This window comes from Caenorhabditis briggsae (genome assembly GCF_000004555.2).
Source record: "Caenorhabditis briggsae complete genome, chrIII, whole genome shotgun sequence".
In the NCBI taxonomy this organism is placed as follows: domain Eukaryota; kingdom Metazoa; phylum Nematoda; class Chromadorea; order Rhabditida; family Rhabditidae; genus Caenorhabditis; species Caenorhabditis briggsae.
Genome location: NC_013490.2, coordinates 13654927 through 13662585, shown reverse-complemented (window position 1 = coordinate 13662585; position 7659 = coordinate 13654927).

The following is a 7659-nucleotide window of genomic DNA, read 5'->3' as shown; positions in this document are numbered from 1 at the left end:
GGAAATTGGAATTTCCAGAAATTCCCAAATTTCAGAAATAATTTTTCTGGAATTTTAGATTTCCTGTTTTTTTTTTTAATTCTCAAATTCTATCGGATTTTTAGCATTTTTAACATTCTTAAATTTTCTGACTTTCACGATATTTCTGGAAATTCAGATTTTTCGGAATTTCTGATTTTCGAATTTTTCGATTTCTAAAATTTAAAATTTTTAGAATTTCCGAATTCTTTTGTTTTTGGATTTTTTCAGAAATTCAGAATTTCAGAATCATTTCTGAAAGTTCGATTTTCCAATTCTTGTAATTTAAGATTCTTAAATTTTCTAACCCCAATTTTTTTTATTTTTGGGATTTCTAGATTTGTGATTTATTCTGAAATTTCAAAATTTCGTTTTTCACAAAACTTCCAGGTTACTGTATTCCTCCTCACGTGCTTCTTCTCCAACCAAATGTCTTCTGGATAATAAAAAACACAGTACTCTGCACACACATTCATTCATAAATGTCCCCCCTTTCTCTGAGGAGGTGTCAAAGTTTCGAAAAATGAGAGAGGGGGTGCAGTTTTATGATTTCTTTGTTTTATGGGACACCACCACTCCCTGTTTTTTTTATTTTAAGTGCTTTTCTTCTTCTACCTGACAACCCACACATTTGCAGAAAAAGAAAAATTAACAGGGGGACCTAAAAAGGACCCAATTTATCTCGGTCCCTGTGAAAGATATCAAAAAGTAGTCAACTAACAAAATATTAATGATAATATGATAAGCATTTCATCAATTGATCACTTTTTGATATATCTAATAAGAACTGAGATAATTGGGCTGCAAGCATAGGGGATCGCAAGCGCAGCTGACTGTGAATCTCACCCACCTACATACTTTGAGTTCTTTTATCTCAATTTCTGTGAAAGATTCCAAAAAGTAATCAATTGACCAAATGTGTAAAATTTTAAGTTCTACATTTTATTGATTGTTCACTTTTTGATATCTTTTACAGGAACCAAGAATAACTGGGTCAAACAAGGTGCAAATGACTTTTCATAAAAACTACCGTATCGAAAATTATAACATTTAAATCAGCAAAAAACAACTTAAATAAAAAACGTTTTTAGGTTACTGTAGCCTCTTCGGAATGTCGGGTTACTGTACTTTTTCAGTAATTTTGTCCTAATTTTCCTTTAACAACTAGACGGGAAAAGTCACAGTGATCCTCAAAACTCCTAACTGAAAGGCATTAAACTTCACAAACCTACAGTAATCTAAAGCTGTAATGACACTTATCTGAAATGGCTAATACTTGGAAAACTTTGGATTACTGTAGCTTTGCAGTTTTTGAATTTTCTTCTAAAAGCTTTAGTTTCGAAGTTTTGAAAAATCTACAGTAATCCTAAATTCAAAAATAGGTATGCAAATCTCCAAATTTGAGAGATCTATAGTAATCCAAAACTAAAGTGACTGATCTTTTGGAATTTAGAAAAAAACTACAGTAATCTAGCCTTTCTGGAACAATTTACTACAGTAACCCGAAAAAAAGTGCAAAAGCAAAGGCACGGAATTTTCGGAACTTTGAAGAAGTCCACAGTAATCCGAAGCTAAAGTGACGGTTATCTAGATCTTCTAAAAAAACTAGATGCATCAATTTCTATGAAACTTTCAAATTCAGAAACTACCGTAACCCAAAAATTGACCCTTTGGAACTTCAAAGAAGAAACCTACGTATTCCTAAAGAAATAGATTTAATTGTAACTCAAAACTACAGTAACCCAAAAAGGAGAAATCTAGACGAAATTAGAAATTCAGAAACTACAGTAATCTACAACGTAGCGCTTTTTCGAAATTCTGAAGTAGCCTACAGTAATCTAAACTTGCTGAAACTACAGTAACCCCTAAAAAGTGTCTAAAATAGGGACGAAAATCTAAGAATAAAGATGGAGAAAGGTGAAGAAGAAAAAGGGAGTTTTGTTTGTCCAATTCTTTGAAGAAGAAGAAGGAAAAAGAAGAAAAAGAGCACAGCAGCACTTGCTTATTGTTTCACTTTCTCTCTATCTGAGCACAGAGAGGAAAATAAATGATGACGAGTCGTTTTTGTGATTTCCAATGACAGAAAAAGAGCCAAATGAGCCTAGAATGCTCCAGGATTATGGTAATATGGGGGCGTGGTCCGGGGAATAGATGTACTACTTTTTGATGGATTATGATGAGTCCGAAAACGTAAAAATGCTCAAATTGTGATTTGGGATGACAGGAAAAACATGGAAAAATCGGGAAATGGAGAAGAAGAAGATGATGAAATGGGTTGTCAAAAACGAATGACATGAAAATGGACTTATTAATGAGAAGAAGAATAGAAAAATAGACAAGATTCGGGAATAGAAATGAGAAGGGGTTTTGGAATAATAAGGACCTTTTTAAAAAGGAAACTTGAAAATTTGGGATTTTGAGAATTTTGAAATTTTGAAAAAGCTAGGTTTTGAGGGTTTCCAGAATCTGAGAATCTGAAAACCTGAGAATCTCGAAATCTTGAATTTTCAGAATCTCAGAATCTCAAAATTTCAGAATTCTAGAATCTCAGAATTCAAGAATTCCGAATTCCGATTTTCAAAATTATCGGAATTCGGTTTTTAAGTTCTGAATTCTTAGATTTTGAAAATTTGGGATTTTTGGGATTTTGAGAATTAGGAAATTCTGAGATTCTTAGATCCTTAGGGTTCTAGAATTTCAGAGTTTCAAAATCTCAGAGTCTTGGAGTCTCGAAATTTCAGAATATGAGTATCTCAGAATCTTGAAATCTAGGGAACTAGGAATTTTGGAATCCTGCATTTCCAGAATTTCAGAAATTCAAAATCTCAGAATCTGGGAAGTTGAGAATCTCAAAATCTAGATAATCCAGAATCTCGAAATCCCAAATTTTTGGATTCCTAGAAATCCCAAACTTCAGAATCTAGGAAATTCAGTAAATTCAAAATATTGGAATTTCACAAACTCAAAATTTCGGAATCTCAGAATCCTGGATGACAAAAATCGAAAAATAGAAAAATAGAAAAAATCTACGAAAAACGATTTTTCAAATTTTTGCCAAGGTCGGAAACATCCAAAATCCAGAAGATTCATATTTTGGAATTGTGGAACGAATCTGAAAGAAAATAGATTTGAATTTTTTAAAAAGTTAAACATACTTGAGAAAAATAGCGGAAAAATAAAATTAAGAGAAAAAGTTGAATTTTGAAGAAATCTTATGATTCAAGAAAAGTTTCAGAATTCCAGAATTCCAGGAAAATGAAAAATATAAAGATTCAAAAGTTTCAAAGTTCTGAAATTCGAGAAAAAATCTGGAACTTCCATATTCAAGGAATGGAATCCAAAACTACAGATCCCAAAAATGAGAAGATTCAAAAATTTGGAAATTCTAGAATTAGGAAAATCAGTAATGTTCGAAGATCCGAAATCTCCAGAATTCGAGATTCTGAGAATCTGAAACCTCAAAATTCTGAAAATCAAGCCTTTCAAAATTCAGATTCAAGAATTTTAGAATTCAAAAAACCAAAAATTAATCCAGAATTCGAATATCAAAAATTTCAAATTCGAACATTTCAGAGTCCAAAACTAAACTTTGAAAATGAAAAACTGAAGTTTTTAAAATTCAAAAATCTAAGGGCTCAAGGATTTTAAGAATCAGAGAATTCGAGGATCCGAAGATCCAAGAATCCGAAGATCTCAAAATTCGGGGGTTCAAAAATCTAGAAGCTGTAGGATTTCAGAATTTCAGAATCTTCCTAAAAACCTCAAAATCTCAAAATGCACAATTCTCCCATTCCCATATGTCGTTTTCCCCACATTCGACCTGTATGAGAGGCATACACACGAGTCAAGAGAAAGAGAGCACAAATAAAAGAGCAAAAGAGGTGGAGTGAGAGTGAGTGAATGAAAATTTTCGAAACAAGAATCGATTCGAGAAGAAAATATCGAGGAAGAAGAAGGATCGGGGAGAGAGGGGGGTCCTGTGTATTTGCGCACTGTCCATTGAGTGGGGGAGGAGGAAGCGATGGAAAAAGGGACAGTTTTCTTGAGAAGAAGAAGAAGAAAAAGAAAACAAAGAATAAGGAAAAGAAGAAGAAGAAGAAGAGTATTTAGTTCAGTGATGATTGATTTGAAAGGGATGAAGCGAATGGTCAGATTACGAAAAAAAAAAGTTTGACACGGATATACTATCGATAGCTTATCTGGTTAGTGATTTGGATTGATTAGAATACATATTTTAACCAAAAATGGAAGGTCTTAAACTGCATTTTTGAAATCTAAAAAATTCCCGAATTCCGTTCTTATAAGCCTCTACTAGTTGACCCACCGCTGGAAGTGACGCGTTGCTACCAGCTGAGCTACAGTGGTGCTAGCTAAGAGCTCAATTTTCTCGGCTCCTGTGAGAGATATCAAAAACTTTTAACTGATAAAATGTTTGTTATAATATCACCAATATTTTATCTGTAAACTAATTTTTGACATCGTTCACAGAAATCGAGATAAGTGAGCTTAAAGTGTATAGGTCGGCTGAGCTACTCGGTCAGCCGCGCTTGCGACCTCTATGCTAGCGGCTCAATTATCTCAGCTCCTATAAAAGATATTAAAAATCTGTCAACTGATAAAATATTGCTGATATCATGAGAAACGTTTTATTAATTGACAACTTTCTGTTATCTCTCAAAGGAAACGAGATAATTGAGATTAAAGTTGGCTGATATTAGTGCATATACAGTAGCCAATCTAATAAATTCTCAATTTTTGAAATTTCCAAAACTTTAGATTTTGAGAAAATAACTCTACGAAATCTCAGATTCTTCAGAACCACAGAAAACTGAGAGAAACTTTGAAGATTCTAGAAAATTCATTTTTAATTTTAACGAATTCAAATTTTTAGAAATTTCGATTTCAAATAGGTTTTTTTTAAAGCAAAATTAGCTAAAATACATACAAATTCAATAAATTTAAAGTTTTTGAAATCCTTGAAATCTATAATTGATGGGATAATTTAGTAATAAATTCCGAATTTGCGAAAAAAAACCTTTGGAGAAAGATTTGTGTGAATTGAGGTTATGTGATTTGATTTTTATGGGATTTTCGAATTAAATCAAAAAATTAAAATTAGGTCAAGTTACCGTATCTCAGTTAGTTTTTATTCAAAAAATTTGAAACTTAGATTTTTGAAATTAGCACATTTTTTGCGGTTCGGATGAGTACAAACTCGAATGGGGTACTTTAAAAATCATAGCTTCAAGCTTAAACTACCGCATCTCAGTTAGCTTTGGTCCAATAGTTTGGAAACTTTGATTTTTGTAATCAGCACAAGTTGGCAGTTCGAATGAGTTTAAATTATCTAAATTTTGATCTCAACAAATTCAAAAAATGTAGTTTAAATCTTTAAGAAGTTAAGTTCTTGAAAAATCCTCTCAAAAACACCCAAAAAAAGTTTCATAAAAAGGAATTTGAGTAGGTCAAGAGTGGTGTGTGTCATATGTATTTGTATGGAAAATAATCGAAAATGGACAAGAGGAGAAAAAGAGAAAGAGGAGAGAGAACTGTATTAAGCTGTTCAAATACATATGAAATTGTAGGAGACAGAAAAAAAGAGATGATGAGTGGTTTGGGTTTTTAAAAGGTGAGCTTGGGAATTTTGAATTAGAGGGTATAAGCAAGATTAGGTTCATTTGAACCGGCAAACTTCGCTGATTTTAAAAATATAGTTTTCAAAATTTTTGGACTAAAAATAACCGAGATAAAGTGTTTTTAAACTTGACCTATTTTGAGTCTAACATGGTAAATCAAACATTTTCCAAAAACTACAGTATCTCAGTTAGTTTTGGTCCAAAAGTTTTGAAAAATATATTTTTGGAATCAGCAGCAAATTCTAAATCAGAAACGTCTGAATATGACTTGATCAGAAAAATTTTGGGTCTCAAATTTTGCAAAAACTACTGTAACTCCATTACTTTGACTCAGACTGGACTGTGGATCAAAAATTTTGTGTTCATTTTTCAGATTAAGAAGTGTTAGGTTTCAGAAGTTTTGAACCAAAACTGACTGAGATACGGTAGTTTTGCCAAAAAAGTCCACTGCATCATTTGTAGCCCTAAAAATTCAAAAATTTCCGATTTTTTAAATTTCCAAAAATCCTAAAATACAAATTTCTAGTTTCTTATCATGCTTATAATCTATTCTGAAATCCAAATTTCATAGATTCCACCGTTTCTGGATTTCTAAATTTAAAATTTGCAATTCTAGATTAGATTCTAAAATTTATACTCCAGTATACTGTATTGCCTACAGTGGCGCTTGCGAGGCGGGCCGCCGGCGGCTTCTTTTTGCTGTCCACTTTGACCTCAATTATCTCGGTTCCTACAAAAGATATTAAAAATTTGTCAACTGATAAAACATTGGTAATTTTATAATAAGCATTTTATTAGTTGAACACTTTTTGATATCATTCAAAGGAAGCAAGATAATTGAGCTCCAAGTGGCATCCTTGAAGAGCCGCCGGCGGCCCGCCGCTCAAGCTTCTCTGAAGGCAATACGTTAATGTATTAGAGCAAAAACGTCCTAGATTTTATAAATAGACTTAGAAACTAGAATCCAATCCCAACTAGTTGCTCTTTTCTCCGATTTATAGGATTATGGTCCTGTCCATCTGCCCAATTTCCAAAAGAAAACAACAATCAAAATCCTTGTTACTCGTCCTCATAATAACATAATAATAACAATAATAATAATAATAGTACTAATAGGACGAATAAATAGTGTCTTCTTCTTTTTCTTCTTCTCCAGAAAATCAAAAGAAGGAAAAGAAGAAGAAGAAGAATTTCTGCCTCTTGACCCCATGAATGGACACAGAAGGGCACTTTGTGAAGGTTGTATGAAGGACAGGGAGGGGAGAGAATAAGAGATTGGGGATGGACATACAAAAGTTGAAAGAAAATCAGATAAAGTTTTGGAGAAGGAGAACTGAATGGACACATTAATTGGAGAAAGAAGAGAAGGGGAGAAGGTGGGGGGATTTTGAATTTTATGGATTTTGCGATTCTTAGAGAGCTTAGGAATCTAAGAGTTCAGGAACCAAGAAGTTCAGAAATCCAGGAATCCAGAAATTTAGATATCCAGGAACCCAAGAATCCAGAAACCAGAGAAACCGAGGAATCTAGGAATCTAAGAATTTAAAAGTTGGATTTAGGAAAAAGCTTAGATTCTGCAATTCCGCGATTTCATTTAATTCTGAAATCTCTTTCAGTGAATCTCAGAATCCGAAATTTTTGAATTTCATATTTTGATCTATTATGTGGATCCACCTTTATTCTTCACATTTTTCAGAATTCCTGAAAATCGGAAACTCAAAAATTCTGAATTTTTTGAATTTAAAGAAAATTGGAATTCAAAATGTTTGATTTCCGAATTCCAAGAATCTGAAAATCTGAAAATTCCAATTTTTTGACAAATTAGAAATCGAAAAATTTCAGAATCTTGGAATTTGAAAACCGACCAATTTCAAAGATTTTAGAATTCTGGAGAATCTAAGAATTTCAGAATTTCAGAATTTCAGAATTTCAGAATTTCAGAATCTAAGAATTTCAGAATCTCAGAATTTCAGAATTTTGGAATTTCAGAACTTCAGAATCTCAG